Raw genomic sequence first — 22,547 nt, 5'->3', positions numbered from 1 at the left:
TCTCTTTACTGAACGTGCACAGGTGGTAACAGGGGATGGGGAAGAAGGAGTTCAAGTACAATGGATTCTAGTCTTTGGTGACTAAGCTAATGGTCATTTCATTGAGGAGAAATAAATCACAAATAACCAAAGCTATTGGTTGGAGGAGATGACAGGTAATTTGATTTTAATTTAACCAACCCAGTCCCATAAGATTTTCTTTTTCCCAAATCACTTTCAAGTGGATTTTCATCTGATTATTTGTCTCGTCCAAAAAATGAGAATGAGATCACTTCCAGTAATCTTATTTTGTGGTAGATTTCTACGTCCTTTAAATATCAGCCCGGAGTGTTTAGGCGCAGGGTTGCCCACCCCTTCGCTGTGGGGAGAGATTCAGCCACTCCTCGTGCCTCAGTACTATCTGTTCTAGTGAACTGAGCCTGAGACACTGTGCCAAGGACGGAAGCTCCTTGGGCTTCAGTTTTCCCCAGAAGAAGTAAAATAAAGTTGAACTAGAGGTTCTTCGGGGTCCTTCTAGCTCTAGCCATCTGTCCCTCTCCTAAGCCTGTTCACCCTTGTGATGAGCAGCATGCCTTTCTAAGTCAGCTGGCCACAGTAACAAGGATACAGCCTGTGGCCATGACATAGAACAAAGCTAAGTGAATAAAGAACCTCTGGCCTTGGCCCCATTACCACCCAGAAAGGCTAACCAAGAGAGCTAAGCTATATGGCTACACGGGGAGAAGAGGCAGTGGCGGGGGTGGGTGCGGAGGCCATAGGGTACAGCAGCTAGCAACTCTCCATCCAGAGGTCCCAGAGCACAATATTGGACACGTCTTCCAACTTATGTTACTCAGGACACTTGTTTTACACTGAACGTGCCAGGCACGGGGCTCTGGGTTGGAGATCAGAAAGACAAGCCCCGTCCACGCCCTCCCTTGCAGACGCTATGGTCTACTTTGCGGTGTGTCCATTATGCGCATGTTCATCATCAGAGGTGGAGACTGGCAAATGAATGTTACTTTGTAACATGTACCGTTTCCTCCTCCCTTTACATTTATAAAAATAAAAAGTTTTTATTCTCATATTTACAGTTATAAGGCTCCCTACGGCAGTGAAATAAAACTATTAAAAAGCGCCTTAGATCAACCAAAACTCTCCTTCCTTTTTAAAAATTGCCAAAAACATGAACTGAAAATTAATAAAGAGACAAATACCCAATTAAAAATGTAAAACAGATGTTTACTCTCACTAGTAATCAAAGATATGTAAATTAAACCAAAATGCTATTATTCACTGATCAAATTACTGAAGCTTTTAGAAGGCAGTATTTGTTGTAGGTGAGGACATGATGGGCTCTCCTATTTGTGGGTGTATGACTGTGTTGGTGGGGGGGGGTCTGTTGTAAATGGGTATATCCTTTCTTAAAAGTGATTGATATGCTATAAAATCTTTAAAAATCTGAGACTCTGTGGGCTAATTATCTTTTATCTTGGAATCCATCCTACAGAAATAATCAGAAATACCCACAAAGTCATCTATAAACATACTTACTCAAGTCTTAATTATGATAAATAAAAAATTAGACCAAATAAATGTCCATTTAAGATATGATTTAAAAAATCCTAATACGTCCATATGGTAGACTTGGATATGTATATGTATGTATAAAATTATGTTTCCGGATATACAATGGCACAGGAAAATGCTTATGGTATACCATATTAAATGGTAAAGACAGGATACAAAACCTTATGTTAAGTACAATAGTAATTTCACACACACACACAGGAGAAAAAAACACCAAAGAAAACATATCAAATTATCAAAGGTGGTACTGCATTCTGGTTGTTTCTTTTTTTTAATGTCCTTATTTATACTTCACTATATTTTATGATGTCCTGTCATGAAATATATTTGGTAGAACCATATAAAGTTGCCATGTTGCAGGGAAAAAATGGTCAGATGTTGGCACTTTCATGTACTTTAACCTGATATGATTTCACCATCAGAAGAAAATTTAGGGGCGCCTGGCTGGCTCAGTCAGTAGAACAGGCAACTCTTGATCTTGGGGTTGTGAGTTCAAGCCCGACATTGGGGGTTGGGTTTACTTTAAAAATAAATATTAAAAAAAAATTTAAGAACAGTTTCTTAAGTAGGATTAGGAAAATGTATGTTTGAAAATTGGAAGACTTCATGAAAATTAAAGAAACACTGAAGAATAAATGAACAGTGAATTATGTAAGGTTCTACGTGTCTAGTATATGGTACATGTGATGTATCTGCTACAGAGATTCTTAACCTGTTTCCAGTGAGCCAAAAGTTACATGTTCTGCTAATAAAATCTAATACAAGATTACAAACAGCATTCCAAGGGTCTTGATTAGACATTGTTACTCTTCTTGAAAACCTAAAACTTCTGTTATATTCACTGACATTCCATACTTAAGATGTAATTAGTCCCTCAAATTGTTGGCAGTTCACTGTAAATACTTCTTCAACTGACAACTTCTCAGTCTAATGTTATGATTAATATATAACAAAGTACTTTCTTTAAACAAGAGGTAAATAGCTAAGACCTAAAACAAAGCAGAATGGGACTCATTGCTAACTGATAAATGGACATTAATGCTTTCTGTGGGTTTCTTTTTTTTAATCGTAGAACCATGTATTTTATTATGAGCAACAGGATTGCCATTTCTCTTCCCAGTCTTAATAATTCAGTAGAGAACTCCACAGTCCCAGCTGAAGTTCTGGGCCAGTAAGTGCTCACACACCACTGTTACCATCGCACAGCAGTGTGATGGCCAGCTCTTGCCAGAGCCCTCAAGTTGTTAGAGTCTCCTAAACATAAAAAGCGTCTTGAATCTGTGAAGTAATAATTTTAGTAGAGCAAACATCACTCAGTTAAGTTTCTTTAAGGTGACAAAAAAAAAAAAAAGGGGGAGGTGGAAAACTTGGGTCTGAGATCAAAAGGATCCTGGAATGCTAGTCTTGCTGGGTTGGGTCAGTATTAAGGCATTGATTCCAAAACACAGAGAAAGAGAAGGAAAGTACCAAATGTTATGCACTTTATTTTTTTCATAAATATTATCTCTTCTAATTTTTTGCCTTTTCTCCCAAGACTTGTGTGAACACACCCAGAAGCGCATATATACCCATGCACTCCTCATCTTTTACACCTCTAAATTCTGCCATTATTGCTTTGGCGACCTCACGCTCTTCTTATGAGACCCTAAGTACCTCAGTAACATCTCTGGAAGATTAGCAGTCATTAAGAAAAGGAGTGAAATTGGATAATATTTTTTCAATCTTCTGGAATTTTTGGCTATTTGTAAAAATAACTGTAAAACTTAGATTAGAATGTAATCCCACTACCCTCATGTAAATCAAACTCCATGTGTTAAGATTCCTGATATGGTCTATTTAACTTAAAACACACTAGTTTTCTTTTAAAATATCTTTAGGATAAAAGAACCAAGGTCTTATAATGTTAAAGTTTAAATGATTTCATATAACTTGTACATTATTTTCTAATTGCAAAAGTCATGTAAAGTTATACTAGCAGTAAACACTGCAAAATTCAGTGTTTCAATAAAAAGTAAAAGCCCCCAGTAACCACACTTTGCCAAGCAACAGTCTGGTTTCCATTTCTCCTACTACTCTTTGTATATACCTACACTTGCTTTCTGCCTCTTCCCCCCCTTTTTTTCCTCCTTTGAAATATACCTTGGTGTCTCTTCATAATAAACTATTTCATTTACGTACAAAAGAAACAAACTTAGAGGTAAGCTATAGAAGATCACCAAGAAGCAGCAAATTACAAGGATATTTTGGGGTCTGATAATTCATCTTCGCCAGCTTGGCCTGACTGTTCCCAACTATGTTACCTACAGAAAGTTTTTGGAAAAAATATTTAAAGAAAGCAAAGGTAACAATCCAAATTTTATTTGACAGACAAAGATCATAAGCAGACAGAGAGGCAGAGAGAGGGGTGGGGGTGGGGGGGAAGCAGGCTCCCCGCTGAGCAGAGAACCCGATGCGATGCGGGGCTCAATACCAGGACCCTGAGATCATGACCCAGACCCAAAGGCAGAAGCTTAACCCACTGAGCCACCCAGGCGCCCTACAATCCAAATTTTAAACAAGATATCATCAATTTAAATCAAGATAATTGAGATTTTAGTATCAGGGTGGTTCCTATAGTTTTTCAATGACTTTTAGCATTTTAAAGGCTATATCAAAGTACTGGAGACTGACCTCGCCTCCCCTGGGCCCGCAGGCCCCAGCAAGTGATTGTCCCTCAGCATTCCTTAACTCCACAGGCTCTTGAAACAAAGCACAATAGCAAGGTTTTAATGAGTGAGATAACCCCTGCCATCCGATAAAAGGTGAAAAACAACATCTGTTAAAAAAAACAAATAAAGCGCAGTAATGGGTTCAGCATAGGCCTGAAATAGGATTTCAGGGAGATAGTCTTCGCTTATCAAAATCAAAACCACAACAGAACAATTGTTTCAAATCCAACGCTCTGTGTTCTAAACTCTTCCTAGATTAATTAGTGTGAAGTCCCGCCAAGCTCATTAAAAGACAAACTCTAGACTCCTGCAGCAGGGTTGGTGTTTACTGTCCTCCCAGACTAGAGGACTCTCCAGCGAGGACAATGAGAACTTGGCGGAACCACAGACTTCTGGGCTTTCTTTACTGATAGCATTTCTAGTTTATTTTTAAACTGCACTTAAAAAAAATTACACTCCAAGGATCCTTTCTGATTTGTTTTTTTTTTTTTCAAACTGAAAAACTGGTCCTTATTTATTCTCCTTATGTACCTCCAATCTCTAGTTGCATTTTATAGCTATTGATCGATAGGCCATAAGCTTCTAGAGTCTGTGACTACTCAGATGGGTCATTAGATAACTCTGATTAGATTGTCAAGCCTCCAGAGCATGTGAACACTCCGGCACTTTTAAGTTATATTCCAAGGAGGTAGAAAGACAAAATTCTCTCTCTCTCTCTTTTTTTTTCTGGCACAGACTTTCTCCATCCACCCAATCCCCTTAAATCTCTTGGGCCTGCCAAGGGCCCGACCTTCCATTCTCTGTAGCACAGGAGTAAAGTTTGCCAGGAGGAAGGCCCAGCAGATTAAGGCCTCCTTCAACAAATATTTGCTCACCCACTCTTGGGGAAGTGAAACTGCTACATGCTGTCTGCCCAGAGTAATAGTTAGGGACCTTCAGGACCGCTGTTCAGCGGGTAGCCAAGATTAAGACACTTAATATCAAGGTAAATACATTATGTTCAAAGCCACACAACAGTATGAGAAACCAAATGAATTTACTGAATTTTCAATTTCACACGCAAACCATCACAACTCCCCTGAACTAGAATTTGCATAGGATTTCTAAAACAACGAGACACACTTGCCTTGCTACATGGTCTTAATCCAGTCATCTTAAATTCTAAAACTGCCTGGCATCAGGCACTGTTTTCCTGAAGTTTAGCCTGTGACCACTCAGGTTTGAATACTGAGTCTGCCATTTTTGTCTAAGTATTTCTGGCCGTCTGAATCCTATGTCCCTCTACTCCCAGGAATCCTCTCCTCGCCTCCCTCCACACACCCATCTTCCAACCTTCATCTCAAATCAAATTTCTTTGCAGACCTAAAAAAACAAGCAAGAGACTGAAGACACGAAGATGTAGGGAAAACCTCGAAGCTGTATGGTCCACACGACTTCATCCCTCTCCCCAAGACAGGCCAGGCAAGTAGACGGAGGGAGGGACAGGCGAGCATGGGGGTAGGGGGAGGAGAGGCAGAGGATGGGGGTGGAGGGGAGGGTGTTTTGCCTAAGCGAATTGCCCAAAGTCCTCTGCTTCTACAGAGTACGGATCATCAAGGAACGGGGCATGACCAGGCTGCGCTGGCGTAGAGTTCTCGTTTTTTAAAATTTTTTCCTCCAGTAGTGAAATCACAGCTTCTTTTTCAAACCCCCAGAAGAATCCGAGGCGCTGGGCACTACCTCCAGTGACAGGGAGCAAGAAGGGAGCTTTCGGCTGTAGGTGCTGAACCCCACTGTGGCCAGGGCATCTAGGCAAACCCTGGCATTCTAGGGTGATCTGATGGCGATTGGGAGGTGGCGGGGGAACGAGGGTGCTCAGAAAATCGGAGTGCGGAGACCTGGGCGGGCAGCCGGGCAGGCAGACAGGCAGGCAGGCAGGCTCCAGATCCCATAAACGAGCTGATTAAGGAGATTTACAGCACTCTCAGGCGGGGCTCTTTCCTTTCTCCCACCCCTTTCTCTCTCTCTCTCTCTCTTTCTTTTTCTTCTTCTTCTTCTTCTTCTTTTTTTTCTTTTCTTTTCTTTTTTTCTTTTTTTTTTTTTTTGGCTTAACCACCAGCTGCCCGGGGCCGGGCCGCCCCAGGCACTTGCTAGGAAGCAGCGGCGATTAGCACCCTAATCCCCGGTCCTGACCCCGCAGAGCGGGGCGCGCAAGGCCCGGCAGAGACCCAAGCAGGGAGCGAGGGGCGCGGCGGCGAGCTCTCAACGTCCCGCGGGCCGGTCCGGACTGCGCGCGGGGTGGAGTGGGGGAAGGGGGGGAGGTGGCCACTGTGGGAACCGGGGACCGCTGGGACTCTGAACAGTGGCTGTCAGTTCCTGGGGTGATGTCCGCGAAGTCGGGGCGCGCAAGCGAAAGAGGGGATTGGTTGGAGCCGGGCTGGCGGGCAGGACGCCGAGAGGGAAGCCCGCGACCCCCGCCGTCCCGGGCCCTCCCTGAGCAAGGGGCCAAGCAAGCGCTAATGCCGGCCGCGGCCCTTGGCGCCGGACCCTGGAGTCCCGCACCCCGGCTGGGCACCTGAGGGACGGGGCCGCCCCCTCCCCGCAAAGCGGGCGCTCCCTCACCCCGAGGCGGCGGGCAGGGGGCTCGCGGCGGCCGGGCCGGGCACCGTGCGGGACGCCCGGGGCGGGTGTGCGGACATCCCCTAAAGCTGAGGGAGGCTCAGACCCGAGCAACGTCCGGGCTGGAGAAGTTGGGGGCGAGCGCGGGAGGCTGGGGGCGAGGCCCACGTAGCGCCGTGGCTGCGGGCCAAATGGACGGTGGGAGTCAGGAGGGGCGAGAGACGCCGGGACTTACCGAGCGGCTCCCTCATGCTGCCCCGCGCCGCCGCCGCCGCTCCGGCCGGCCGGGGACCAGCGCGACCCGCCCCGCTCGCTGCCGCCACCGCCGAGCATGCCCGGAGCCGCCGCCGCCCGCCCCACCCACCCTCGGCCTCGCCCCACCCACCCTCGGCCTCACCCCACCCACCCTCGGCCTCACCCCGCCCGGATCCCCGCCCTCCGCCCCGCCCCGCCCTCCGCCCCGCCCCGCCCGTTAGGCGGTCTCCAGGCTCCGACTCTCTCCGCGGGGGGGCGGCACCTGGGTGGGGAACCTAGCTCCCCCGCCTCGGGCGGGCCCTGCCTGGGTGGGTCGTCCCAAAGGCACAGGTGAGCTGTACAGCTTTCTCTCTTCCTGTCACCTGGGTTCGGACGGCTTTGACCCTGTGCTAATGTACACACACACACACACACCCCCAAATATTCACATACAGATGCACCCACATTCATGTATAATCACACAGATGCACACCAACACACCCGTATGCAGTCACATACAAACTCGCACACGCATAGACACACATAATACACACACGCACACACAAAGACACTCGCATAAAACACACAAACACCCGTACACACCGTTTCACAAAAACACAATCACGGAAGTCGTGAAGAGCAGAAAACAGTGCTGGTGACAACAGCTTAGTGCTTGGGATTTCCTTGTTTAAAAAAAGACCTCTAAGAGTCTTAGCTACAGGGCTCCAGGAGACTTTAGAGGTCAGTCTATCCTCTCCTGTGACAGATGGGGAAACTAAGGCTGGGAGTGGGATCTGCCTAAAGGCAAGAATAGGAGGAGGTCAGTGGGAGAGTTCAGGCTGGAATGAACAGTTACCTCCTAGCCCACTCTATGTTTCCCTGGCAGCAGTGATTAGACTGCTACCAGGTCCGTTTAAGGGCAAAAGCCTTGTACTCTGGAGGGTGGAGAAAAGACATAAAGTGTTCAATTTTGCTGATGAGTTGGGGAGAGGCAGAGGGTGTCAGCTAAGTCGAGTCCCCAGGGCTGAACATGGATGGCAGAGCAGACAGGAATCCCTGCAGAACGAATTTTTAGAAAACCTCTCAGAGTTAGGGTTGTGCTCACTGTAATAACACCAGTAATACATAAAGTTGTTTGGCCTCTCACTGTGGACGACCCCAGTCTGAGCCCTTCATATGCATTATTCTCTGGTAATCCTCACCACAGTCCTATTGTGGAAGGGGGGGAGGGTGCATGGGACACTGGGGCTCCAGGAGGCACACAGATAGAAGTTGCAGAATCTGGCCAAAGACCTTTGCTCTGAACACTAGCCACAAGGAGCATATAAGCTAAGAGAGAAAAAAAAAAAAAAAAAAAGCCAAACACACTAGTGCTGGAGAAGAAAAACAGTATGATCCAGTGCTGTGTGTGGCATTATCTACAGGGCTTCTGAGTAAATCCCATCAGGGAGGTGGGGCAGACAGGACAGCATGATCAGGTGCTTGAGAAAGGCACAGATCCCAATTTGGGGTGCTTCTGTCACTTTCTAGACATGTTACTTGACTTCTGTCCTTCTCAATCTCCTCTCAGACAAAATGGGGATAAGGATATAGTGCTCAGGATATAGTCCTAGGAAAGCCGTAGTACTGTCACAGAGTGAACGTGCAGAAACTGACAGCTCCTACCATGGGTGCTTGTACTAAAAGTGTTCTGTGGGCTGGAGCCACCGGGGAAGGCTTTGTGGGGGGCCTGGAAGGACAGCTGCATTGTGTCTAGGCAGAGGCGAAGGGTATCATCTCCAGACTGAGGGAGTAAGATGAGAAAAAGAGAAAATGAATCGCAGAGGCTTTTGTGGAAAATCATAGTCCTAGGCGGTGGTGCTATTACTTCTTGCCATAAACATGTCTTTCAGGGACAGAGTGTTTCAATGACATACAATTCCCATTTGTCCTGAATTTGTCAACTCAATGAAATAACTTTTCCTTCTTGTGGAACACCTATACGTGTCCAGCCCTCTGCAGACCCATATGGAGTCAAATGTTCCTGCGAGATCATTTATAAGCCAGCAAACTGATTAGAACAATATGATGTTGTTGGGTTTCTGGGTCAACCCTGCAGAAGTTGTACAATGTAACTGAAATGCTGTACGGTTGCAGTAGGGGAAAAAAAAAATTGAAGCGATGCTAGAAACTAAGCTAAACCCACCCAAATAAAGTTTAATGAGAAATTGTGTTTCAGCGGCAAGTTTGGTAAGGGCAGATTTAATTAGAAGAAGCTAATGAGATTGAGCCGCTGTGGGTTCGGAAGATGACTCTGCGATTTTGAAGATTTCTGTGGTCGCTGGTTCTTTATCACAACAACCTCGTTTCAAACTGTTTGGCTTCCCCCTTTCTCCAGCGCTGATACATCCCTAGCCCTGCTCTGCTGATTCTCAGCCATGACTAAGGCCATTTGAGATGAACAAGCAGAATGAAAACAGGACAGAATGTGGTAGAGGAGCTGGGGAGTAAGGAGGAAGGTGGGAGATTTTTTTCTGAAGATTTGAGAATAGAATAATGATGAAGGAAGTTAAGGTTGAAAAGATACAAGAGTATCAGAGGGTTGGGTTGTCTGAATTACAATGTGAGAAGACAGAGGCACAGGGGAGGGCGGTGCTTCCCCAAAGGAGGATAAAAGTTGGTAAGGTCAGTCCTTTGGGCCAATTTGCCCCACTGGTGAGCTGTACACAGCCACGAGGCCATGGACATGGCACGTGAGAAACCAGCTCCACAGCCGTGCATAGTCTCATGTCGTCTATACATGCATGTATGCGTATGTTGGTTGTTATGTTTTTAGGAAAAAAAGGACTTTTCTTTCATAAGTCAGGACTCTCTAATTCAGAAACCACCTGCGTCAGTTTCGTTTTCACCGTAGGAAGAATCACAGTCCTTCTCCTCATCACCGCCCACCCTACTTTCCTGCAACTTCAGTCCCTTCCTCCTACCTACTTGATTTGGGGAGGTTTAAACACAGGGGAGAATATCTATCTGCTGCTTCTGTGATATGTGATCTAAATTATGATTTAAACCAACTTTGAGCATGATGCCCTTAGAAACCCAGCACTGGTCCAGGGAACGTGTGTCAGGACCAGCCCTGGGTGCTCGAATGTCCCCGCCTTCCTCTGAGTCCAAGAGAAGGGATTTCACAGACTCAGGAAGGAACTCGGATTATTGAGTCATCAGGGCAGATGTGCGATGACCAGAGAAAGAATGCTTAATGGCCGCTTAAGAAAAAAGAAAGAAAAAAAAAAAAGACAAAACCGCTGTTTCTTTAATTCCCTGCCTTTTCAAGGACCTAAAATAACCCTTCTCCCTCCTTGCTTTGGGGCTGTTTTTGTGATGACCTACTATAAGGTTTCCTTTAGTTGACTTAGATATTCTTTGATGTTTTTCTTTGTCTGAAAAACACTACCAGTCCTCATTTTTTTTTAAAGATTAATGTCCTTGATAAAACCTTGAAGTCCTTCTTGTTGACTCGTTCTAATAGTCAGACAATAATAATTATACAAACACTGGAACAGGTGCCAATAAACCTAATTTTTTAGGTAGTGCCATGCTATATATTAATTCAGAGAGTAGTCTACATAATTACTTTTAACCACGAACTAGAACTCTGTTTCTCAAAGTGCGTTCCATGGACCACCTCCTTTAGGATTAACTGGGGGTTTGATGGATAGCCAGGTGCCTGGGCCTGATCCATATCCGGCACAATCAGAATTTCTAATTACTACAGTTGAGACCCAGCAATCTACACTTTACGTAAATGTCCAGTAAGTGTCCAGATGATTCTTACACACAGGAAAGTTTGAGAAGCAGGGATAGAGCACAAGAAATAGAAATTGTGTGTCAAAAGCCTAACAGAATGATTAGCCCATGATAAACATTCAAGAAAGACCAGAGCAATGTCCTCGGGAATAAAATTCAGGAGGTGTCTGTTAACCATTGACTTAGACAGCAATGGTTAGGGCTGTCAGGGCATCAGCCCAGACAGAAAGCTTCTAATCCTGGGAATTAAGAGAAGAATAACAAATATTTTTTAACCCTATACCTTCATTCTAAGGAAAGTGAATCTGCAGAGTTATTGCATGAGAAAAATCATTTTTGATTATTTGCTACCTCTTTGTCAGCTTTTTCCTCTCTGAGGCTACGCATTAATGGGAAACAGCCTCTCTGCCTCTCTCCCAAGCCCTGTCACCACCCTAGGGAAGGGTGGCTGTTTACTAGTGGTTGACAGAACATTCCAAGCATCCCCCTGCCTGCAGTCTGCGATTCTTGGCCAGATTCCTTAGGAAAATCCTGTTTTCCTATCCTCCCGGGAATGACAGTGGCTGGCTGGGATCCCACTGGTACAAGGGAGACACACATGTGGCCTCAAGAAGACAATGGTGTGGCTGGCACCAGAGTCGTCCAGACACGGGCACCCCCGAGCTGCCTCTCTTTTCATCACACACAGGCTGATCAGGAACCAACAAAAAGAACTCTAGCATTTTCTTTAACCCTGTGTGACTTCTCATTTAAAAAAAATGGGAACTATGTGAACAACAACAAAACAAGTTGTTTACCAACATTAATGCAAGAAAAAAAGAAAGAAAAAAAAAGCTTCCATTTGGGGCGAGAATGACATATTGGCCTTTTAGTAAGATGGTGATGGCTAGCCACACAGAAATGACACCACATTGTGCCAGACAAGAGGGAACTACCTTTTATTTAATGTTTCTTCTATGCCAGAAGGCTGACTAGGCCTTGATCTGCATCCTTCCACGTCTATAAGGGCAACATCCATTACCAGAGTGGGATGCCTGCGAAGAAGTGAGGCCAGCTGAGCGTTGAAGAGAATGGAAATGTCCCACACAAGAAAGCTTTCTATGACTTGGCACGTTTGCTTCCGTGAGACCCCTACAGCATTCTGCTTAAGCTTCGAGGATAGATCACGGCCTACACTGCATTTGAGCTCCTAGATTCTGAGTTCCCAGGGGAAAGGATCGGTCACCCCCCTCCCAAACGTGTTTTCCTCCGTTCTGCATTTGTCTGTTTGGCCTCCATGACGGTGCAGGGCCCACCTACCAGCCACAGCTGTTGCCAACCCCCCTGTGATGCAAAGCCCATTCTCTAGACCACCTCCATACCAAACTGTCACACTCCAAGCCAGTATGTCCCCTGGCTTGGGGCCGCCCCTACCACCCCGAAGCCTATTAGAATTCTTCAGACCAGCCGATCCTCAGCTTTTTCCCTAACCCTGCCTTGCCTTTTACACAGAGACCCCAATAAAGGCCGTGGTCTGTGCTTTCCCCGCGCTCCTTTCTGTCTCCTGGTGGACACTGGTGCCCCCCACCCCGCCTGTGGCCCCCGCATGGCGTGCCACGCCTCGTGTATCTAGGGGAACTGTGAGTTACTTCACACTTGGCTTTCAGTGGCACCGACCTCTCCACGCTGTCACTCGGTCACCTTTGTTAAATCAAGACCCAGGTACAAATGAGTCCCTCTGTTTGCCCCAACCTAGCCCCATATCCTTGGCAGCTGGATGAAACAGCTGCCCATCGAACTGAATTGGTGACTATCTCTGAAGCGGAAAATGGTCACGGAAACTCACACCGTACAAGTCCTGAGCGCTAAATCCTCACCATGCGAATGGGGCCAAAACATTCAGCTGAGGGTCAGAGTTTACCAGAGGAAAACTGGCCAGCACTTCTAAGAAAATGACCAGTTTCCTTGAATGATTTATTTGCCTGTTGTGAATCTTTTTTTTTTGAGTGTTACTTTTGTTTTTTCCGCGTTCTGCCTTAAAAATTTTACTGTCCTCAAACTCTGCTTACTGACCTCTTAAGTACCTGGGTGATACATATGCCAATCAGAAGTCACGCTAGTTGTCTCTTTGGTTTAATCCACCAGAAATTAAATTTTCTAAGAGCAAACTGTATGAAGCATGCAAAAAAGAGAGGCCAAAGGGAGTAATTAGTAGTTTGCAGGAAGGCAACCAATAAATACAAAACATAATTCAGAGAAAGAAAACAAATCATTAGTGAAAGTCAGCTTTTCATCAGCAATGGTTAAAAAGTAACAATAAAAGTCTGAACCCAGTGTCTCATTCGGCTAGAAAGATGGTGAGTAAGTTCGATAGCGGCTGCAATGTTTCTTTTGTCACCCACCCTCCCCTGATAACTGGGTTCATTCGTCCCCAGGCTTTGCCGATAAGACCCAGCAAGACTCCACATTCCAGCAAGTGCCATCACTAGAGCCTCAGTCCTGCCTGGGAACCTAGAGTGAAATTCTGCCGTCGGAGGCTGAACGGAGCACAGTTCTGAAGTCAGCTGCAACTGCACGTACTTGCGAGTTTTGTCAAACTAGTGAATGTCTTCGTTCTTTGTCTAAACATTTTTACCGTCTTCCCTACAGTTCTGGATGCCAGGAATGTGCATCAGACCTTTTGCTCAAACCACCAAATACCTGAAGGTTACCATGACTAACCAGTCACAGAAGGAGTACGAAACCCGCTCTGCTTCCCCCTCTCTCTACAGCATACACTGGAGCTATGATACTATACATTCTTGGAACAGGTGATACTCATGAACACATCTAATATGCTTTCCAGAGAACCTGCCTTATTCGTGGTCAAGGGCCACCTGTTTATCAGTAGGCAAACCTTTATATAAGGTAATAGTGGATTTTACATGTTGAAGGATTAATTTAAAATGTAGAAGAATATTTCCTAGGTCGCCTGGGTGGCTCAGTTGGTTACGTGTCTGCCTTTGACTCAGGTCATGATCCTAGGGTCCTGGATTGAGTCCCACCGGCATAAGGCTCCCAGCTGCTTCTCTCTCTTCCTCTGCTCCTTCTCCCTGCTGGTGCGCATGGGCATACACACACACGGATGTCTGTGTGTGTGCACACACACGCACATTCTCAAATAAATAAATTTTTTTTAAAAAGAGTGTTTCATAGTTATAAATTCTCTGCTGCTACCTCATAACAGATCATTTCATTATTATTATTATTATTATTATTAACTTTTCCCAGATTTCCTAATGAACTGTAGTGTGAACAGGGCACGAGCACATGGGGAAGGGAAATCCTGACAGAGTTAGGAACATGGGGACCAAAGTTAGGAACGTGGGGACCATTTGCAGGATGGCAAATCTCATTTTCAGCCATTTGATGAAAAATTTTAAGGTCTTAATAACTATGTTTAAAGGAATATATTTAAAAGTTAAAAAGGCAGGGGAGCCTGGGTGCCTCAGTCAGTTAAGCAACCGACTCTTGATTTCGGCTCAGGTCATGATCTCAGGGTCCTGAGATCAGATCTAGCCGAGGGTCAGTCTCTGCACAGAGTCTGTTTCAGACTCTCTCTCTCTCCCTCTCCCTCTGCCCTTCCCCCCACTCACGCTCTCTAAATAAATAAATAAATAAATAAATAAATAAATAAATAAAATCTTTAAAAGCTAAAAGATTTTCTCCGACGTGTATTTGAAATGCCAATATAAAGATACCAAGAAGGACCCCCACAGACACCAACGCTTGGGGAAGACCAAATCCTCGCCCCTCCCTCATAAAGGCAGGTGCCATGAACCATCTTTAGTTCATAACATAACTCCCACTGCTGAGGTAAGTCTATTTATTGAACATTCCCACTTATTAGTCTACTAATATCTCAAAATAAGCGCCTGCCTTCCTGCTGCACGGCTATGTGCCCAAAGGCCTCCTTCATCCCGCCAGACTGGGAGTTCCTTCGGGGCAAGAGAGCTGAGGACAGCTGCCCTTCACAACAGAAACCATGAGGACGAGAAGCGACACGGTCCGAATCTAGCGCAGTATGAACCCGCAGAGCTGCGGGCCCTTTGCGGAAGGATGAGTGGTGCGCTGTCATTGGCCAGGAACCTAGGGGTGGGGCCCGGGAACCTACCTTTTAAGCAAGTTCCCGGATTCTAATGAGCCCCGAAGGTTGAGAGGGGCAGCTCGTGACCTATCCTAATATTAACTTGCCCCTACCGGCAGGTTGTCCTGGTCCCCCCTCTCTGCTGGCTCCGCAGGTCTCGTTAACCGCCAGGCAACCAGCCGCCAGGCAACCAGCTGCCCCGCTGGGGGAGCTCAGTGCGTTGACAGTAACGTGCCTCCCAGTTCCCCTGCTTGTCAGGAGGTGACATAACCTGAAGGAAGAAATACTTAGGCTCCGGGGTCAGGCAGATTTGGCTTGGAGCTCCGTGGTGCTGTTTAAGAATTGGACGTCTCCAGTTCTCTGAGCCTCAGTTTATACGATGACAAGCCACAATCCGGTTTTGAGGATTAAATGAGATACTTTGTGGACGTCTTCAGCACGGAGTCAGCATTCCATAAATGTAGGCTGTTCTTTCGCTGCCCTCTTCATCGGGTTCATGTGAGAATGAATGAGGGAAATGCAGGGCACCTGGCACGTCATAGCCCTCTGCAAACACGAGCTATTAGTATCTTCAGTTTCGAGCAACTAAATATAACTTCTGAGCACAGTGCCTTCATTTGTGGAGAACCAAGGGAGGAAACTATTTCTATATTCATTTGCTTTTTATAGGGAAAAATGTTACAGAGATACTAGACGATTAACAAATTTTAAGAAAGACTGTTCCACTTAGCCTTTTAGATGGAAAGCAAGATTGGCATTTCCTTCCCTCCTTTCTTCCTTCCAGACAAGGGAACTGTATCGCAGAGAGCATGTGCATTCTCAGGTTAAAACAAAGTGTTAGAACTCCTTAAAGGTACTGAAATAAAGAGTTTAGTCCAGATACTATGTGAAGCAGGGTATTTAGAAATAGCTCCATTTTTTCCAGGGAGCCCAGGTATCACAAGATTCCAAGAGAACATTTTAGTAAGAGGACTCTCATTGGGGCGCCTGGGTGGCTCAGTTGGTTGAGTGTCCAACTCTCGATCTCAGCTCCGGTCTTGATCACAGGGTCCTGAGTTCAAGCCCCATGTTGGGCTCCATTAAAAAAAATTAAAAAAAAAATAAAAGGACTCTTATTTAATGTGAAATGTGAATTCTCAGAGCTTAATCGGAGCATATGGCTCTGTGTGTGTATGCGTGGAGGGCAGTAAAAGAACTAGCTTTCAGGATTTAGAAGACCAGTTTTGGCCCAGTGACGAGAGGATGAATAAATGTGTTAGAAATCTTGACAAAAATACTGTGGACAAAATAGCCATCTGATACTAAGCCAAGCATATACTTTGAAGCATATATGAGCAGGATAAATTTACATGACTCTTCTTCTAGATATTAACACCTACTGTACCTGTGGCTAGCCTCTTACCGCACCGCCTTTCACCCCTTCCTTCCAAATGTAATGGAAGGATGCCAAGTAGGCAGCTGACCAAGGTGAAAGGAACGCAACCAGATTATAAACCTACTGAAAGTTTCAGTGATTTCAAGATTAAGTACTCTAATGTATCTTGGGCCAAATTCTCTGGCCTAAACATCCAGAAGAGTCAGCCTGGCTATCTGAGCCTGGCTTCCAAACATTCCCAGGCGGGCAACATCTCACCTCGTGTATGAGTGGGTCATGGCAGGGGTAGTGTTGATGCATACAACTCAGCAACGGTTTTCAGGGAAAGGCAAGATCTGCAGCTGTGTGCTTACCCCCAGCTGCCAGGGATCCCCCGTGGAGGAGGAATCCAAAAAGGCTCTGAGCAGGGTTGTGGGAGAGGAAGGTCACGGAGTGTACATCACCCATGGCGTGCCCACCCTTCCCCTCCCTGTATCCATCACATCCCAATAAAGGATGCTTCTCCTACATGAAACAAAACCTGCTTATTTTAGAAGGCAGACCCCCTCCTTAGCGTTTCTCACCTCAGACTAGCTTTTAGAAGCTTTAATTATTTTATTTAAATTCTGGTCACACAAACAGGAAATCTATATAGACTCTTAGGAAGCATCTTATTCTTTCATGGGGAAAAAGGTCTTGGAATCCATAATGGAACAGGTCAGGGTTGTCCTAACCTCTAAAGGAAAGAAATGTGCTTTGAAAATGAAGGCTCTAACACAAGCACAGTTCCCCTCCGCTCCCAGGAAAAAGCCCATATAACAGATTCTGTCGCATGTTGCTTTCAATACGTTTTCAGTAGGATTCCTGAGGAACAACATGCTCTTCTCATTAGACCTGTTAGTCTGATGTCATCTGACACAGCTTTCTCCCAGTTCCACAGAACGGCTTCATAGATTTAACATTCCTGTCAGGACCCATGACCCTGGGTAACTGTCACATAATCATTGAGCTGAGGGCCCTCTAAGGAGATCCAGTGCCCAAGGTTTGCTCCGACTTTGTTGGACTTTGAAGCGAAGCTGTACCCCATAGCCACTCTAGGAACTTACAATTGTTCTGGATAAAAAGGCTTCCATACAAGGAAGCCAGTGTCATGTCAGAAATGCCAAGCACCAAACACTGGCAGATGCCAACCTGTCAGGTTCGTGTCATCAGATCATGGAGCAGCACAGTGGAAAAAAACTGAAGTGAGTAGGAAGGGGGGAAATGGCCTCGAAATTAGAGCAGTTTGTTTTTGCTTTACTAATATCTGCCAAAGGGGGAAGAAGTCCCCTGGAAGAATCAGGGTAAAATCAACAGAGCTGTCCTGCCTCTGGTCTGCTCTGTTCTCCACAGCCTGCCACGGCCGTCTCCTCATTATATTCTAACACTTATTCCCAAGCATTGTCATTTGTTCCCAATCTTCTTGACTGAGATGACAAATGGAGTTAGCCTGATGCTTCCTGGGGCGTACGTGTTTTCACTTCTAATTTATAAATATGGTTCAAACAGGACTCTTTGAGCATTTGGTGCCCACCCAGAACTGGGACAGTTTCTTCTTTCTAGAGATAGAATGCCAATGCTTTTCTTTTGTCGAAAGAGCGACACTGCCCAGGTGTTCGTTGATTGCAGAAACCACAGCTGGAGCTGAGTTACCAAGTGTGGTCCTCCAAGGCGGCGGGTCTCCCTCGGCCAGATGTAGGAACAGGGCTTCACGCTTCAGCGAGGGACGCATCCCAGAGCCGGCCCGTCGGCCCTGCTCGAGTTTTGTGGCACAGTCTCGATGCGCTCCCCGAGTGCGGTTAGGACAATACAAGGACACACGTGTAGTCCCCGGTAGCACGGCACTGCAGATCACGAGAGTCTATATTTGATGGGACCGACAGAAGGCCCGTTATCCTCAACTTCACAGGAATGAAAGTCAGCATGAGAGCAAAGCCATCATGCTTGTCAAGGGTGGAAGGAAACAAAAGACATCCTCTAAGCTGGTGAGAACCAGCTGGGAAGGCTGAATTGCTCAGGCCCATGTTTTATTCATTTTAAAAGGGTTTCTCAGGGAGAGGAGAAGGCACATTCCCCAGCAGAACTCGCTTGCCCGGAATGGCAGGCGAATACACGGGCATGTATGTGATTGAGCTTGGAAAAAATCTAAGCAGACATTTGGAATGGCAGAGAATATTAAGAGAGCTGCTGCAGGCCGGTCGGAGTGGTCCAGGAAAACCTGCCTTCCAGAGTCAGGGCTTGTAGTCTTCTGTGTGACAAGGGGACACATGGGGTGTGGCTTCTTTCCCAACCCCTGAGCAGAAGACAATATGCGGAATGGAGCTGCCTCTGCCCTCGGCAAGGAACTGAACAGGAGAAATGTACTTTTCCCTATATTTCTTCTTATGAGTTCAACCATCTTTAAGCGTACAATTCAGTAGCATCAAGTACATTCACGATGGTTACAGCCATGACCACTGTCCATGATCGGAGCTTTCTGATCACGCCTCATAGAAACCCCACAGCCATTAAACAGTAATTGCCCACTCATCCTTCCTTTCAGCCTTGGCCACCCTCTAGTCTATTTTCTCTTTAAATTTCCCTATTCTAGGTGCCCGAGTGGCTCAGTCTGTTAAGCATCTGTCTTTGGCTCAGGTCACGATCCTGGAGTCCCAGTACCAAGCCAGCATCGGGCTCCCTGCTCAGTGGGGAGTCTGTTTCTCCCTCTCCCTCTGGTCTCCCTTCCCCCTCATGCTGCTCGCTCTCTCTCACTCTCTCTCTCTGCCTTTCTCTTAAATAAATAATACGATCTTAAAAAAAAAAAAAAAACAGGGGCACCTGGGTGGCTCAGTGGGTTAAAGCCTCTGCCTTTGGCTCAGGTCATGATCCCAGGGTCCTGGGATGGAGCCCCACATTGGGCTCTCTGCTCAGCGGGGAGCCTGCTTCCCCTCTGCCCCCGCCTGCCTCTCTGCCTACTCGTGATCTCTGTCTCTCTCTCTGTCAAATAAATAAAATCTTTAAAAAAAAAAAAAAAAAGAAACTTCTCTCTTCTAGGTACCATGTAGGGATGGGATCTTATAATACGTTTCATGCTGTGACCGGCTCATCTCACTCAGCATAGGGTTTTCAAGGTTCCATGTTGGAACATGTGCCAGAATTGCAGTCCTTATTAAGGCTGAAAAACAGTCCATTGTGTGTAGATACCACATCTTGCTTATCCGCTCCCCTATGGATGGGCGCGGGTTGTGCCACCTTTTAGCAATTGCGAGTAAGGCTGCTGTGAACAGTGGTGCGGAAATGGCTGTTTGAGTCTCTGCCTCCAGTGGTTTTCAGCAGTGAGCGGGGCTGCGGATAATAGGGTTACTCTACGTTTAACGTTCTCAGTCACTCCCTAACTGTCTTCCACACTGGCCAAGCCATTTCCCAGTCCCACCCCAATAAATGGGGTCCTAATATCCCCACACCTTTGCCAACACTTGTAACTTTTTTTTTTTCTTTTTAAAAATAGCCACCCGGATGGGTGCAAAGTGGTATCTCATTATGGTTTTGATTTGCGTTCCACGCTCTTAATAACCGAGTCACTAAAAACAGGAATGGCTTTTCCGTTGAAATATCAGTGGCTCGCCCTGGTCGGCCAAACAGGGCGCGTGGGAAGCCTATTTCCTGACAAATCTCAGAGCCACTCTGCGGGGATTTCATCTTGTAACTGTCACAACCACATAGTGCATGGGGACTGATTGCAATTGTAGAAAGGCAAACATCTGAATCAAGAAAGACACTTTGCACTCCCAGCGGGCCGGATGAAGGGTTTCCTTTTTTAATGTGGCAGCATCCGAGACCCGCCGCTTAGTGCAAACCCAGGCAAATCACCCATCAGGCCCGGGAAGATAGTTGAAATAGATTCTTTCATGGCTGAAAAGCTAGACAGAAGGTGACCATGGCCAGGGGTTCTGCTTTTGAGGGAAAGGCTGATTGCTCTGACCCGACAGCAAGGCCAGTAAATTATACCTGTGATATTTGGAAAGAACTGTCTGTGGAAGGATCCATCAGAGAAGTTGCCTCTCGGGTGATCGGCCGATGGCAGCAGGCCCCTTTATACTCCTACATAAAAAGGCTGCAGGACAAGCGTGCGTTCCTCTTTTGAACTAGGTATATCAGAGCTTTTCTCCCTGGTGACACTTTGGAGGATGGCGGTCCTGATGCGGGGACGGATGCTGGCCACACTCTGGACAGAAGGCGTCTTAAATCCACCGTGGCAATGGATGGTGAGATGGCATGGTCATCTTTGCCTGCCCCTGAAGCAGCCAACCGTATCTGAGGCTGTGGACATGGCCGTGGGAGCTCCACAAATCCGGCTCCCGCCTCCAGCTATCAGACGCTGGTGAGGCTCTTCCGGTCAGCACCGGGGGAGTTACCCGTGATCCTGGTCTAGGGATCTGACTCACTTCCTGAGGAGGTCAAGTAATTATAGGAGCTGCTGGCTAATGGGCAGCAGAGTACAGAAAGGTACGAGTGAACTTTAGACTGATGGAGACATTACTGTTCCGGACGGGGTTCTTTGAGTTGCTAAGGAAGGAAATTTCTAAGAGAAAGAAACTGGTTAGCTTACTATCATCTCCTGTGCAGAAACGTCTCCCCAGGTTTCCAGCCACAGATTGGCTGACCCGTGTCAGCTCCCCGACCAGGTTCCCATGGGCGTGGCTTGGGGGGCTGGGTCACCTGACGTGCTTCCCTTCAGATACTAACGGTCAGTGGGCAAGAGGGTTTCTGGAGGGTCACACCTGTAGTTGATGGTTCTCATACACTCATCATTAACTCTTAACTCACAACAACCAGACACTAGGACTTCACATTTGTCTCCCTTGCTTAAAACTCAGAAGGATTTCCATGGACTATGAGAATATGTTAGAAGAAGGATTCAGGTCAGGTCTTACGTCCACGGTTATTCCCGGTTATTATTCATCATTTGTTCAGTTTTTCAAACAACACCCCCCTCCTGAAGAAAGAACAAGAATGAAAATAATATCCACATAAAAGTCTTGGCAGAAAAAAAAAAAATCTCTAAGCAGGTTTCCCTAATGAGTTACCTGAGTTGAGTAACTGTGATGTCTCCTACAGTGAGCCCAGATGGAATCGATCCTCTCACTGTCCAGTGATTTGATCTAATGGTCACTGAGTGGGAAAAAAAATTGTTCTTTTCGGAATTCTCGTCTCAGAAGAACCACTAGGTCTCAAAGTATCACTTGCACCTTTCTGCTTACAGAGTAGGTGTTTCCCTTCGTCCCCTTCCCTGTTCCTGTCTTCAAAGCGCTGCATGAACGGTGCCCTCCTCTCCGTTCCTGGGCTCTCTGCTCAGAATCAGTTGCAGAAACTCCTTCCCCGCACATCTCTTTCCCTAACAGAAGGTCATCGCTCTGCGTCCTTCTAGCTCATCCCTTCCAAGCTATTGCTGCAGTTCTGGTGACAGTGTCCTGTCTGGGGCTCTGCCCTTGGCCTTCCTCTACTGCTGCAGATTTCCCGCACAACGCCTGGAGAACAATCTGGCATAACCTCCATGCGGATCACCCTACTCCTCTGTTGGCAGACCTTTGGTAGAGCCTCTGCTGAGTTCAAATCCTATGTTGCACGCTTCCTACATTAAATTCCTGCTTGTGTGCTTCGTGGATTACCAGCCCTCCCTCCTACGTCCGACCACTCTTCCGTCCACTGTGCTAGGCCTGCTCCCCTCTCAGCCTTCCGACAGGCCGTGGCTGCCTCTGGAATGGTCCCCATACTCATCACCCTCCGGGCCCCCTTGGCTCCCAGTCCCAGCAGCAATCCCCAGGATTATAGCACAGGCCTGCCCCTACGGAGGCCTTTCTTGAACGGCTTTCCTCCAGCTCAGCCTGTGTCTCCTCGTCTGTGGCCCCTCCTGCCCAGCGGGCTCTGGAGCTCCTTTCCCACCTGAGACCAGGAGTCTACGAAGACTTGTTCTCCGCTTATGGAAAGAGGAAAACAAGCTCTTTTCACCAGGGTGATGCTGGCTTAAGGCTGTACCAGGTACTGTTCATACTCCAGACTCACGGAAGAACAATAGAACATCTTCCCGTGGCCAAAACCCCCTTCCTGCCGACGGTCAGGAGTTCCCCAGGGGAAGACAAATGCTTCCTGAGGTCAAGTTTAGGAGGCATCTATGTTG

The 22,547-nt window shown here is 46.6% G+C and overlaps 1 protein-coding gene across 1 annotated transcript in view; it reads right to left on the bottom strand.

The window, feature by feature from the left end:
- The window catches only part of JCAD (junctional cadherin 5 associated), a 36,435-nt gene extending 29,207 nt beyond the window's left edge, over window positions 1-7,228 (bottom strand). Inside the window, exon 1 of the mRNA XM_080811573.1 lies at window positions 7,111-7,228. The gene's annotated coding sequence lies outside the window, so the exon portion shown is untranslated. The remainder of the gene's footprint in view (window positions 1-7,110) is intronic.
- Between the last annotated feature and the right edge of the window lie 15,319 nt (window positions 7,229-22,547).

The sequence above is a fragment of the Martes martes genome (assembly GCF_963455335.1).
Source record: "Martes martes genome assembly, chromosome: 8".
Lineage (NCBI taxonomy): Eukaryota > Metazoa > Chordata > Mammalia > Carnivora > Mustelidae > Martes > Martes martes.
This window is presented reverse-complemented; position numbering and strand designations above follow the sequence as displayed.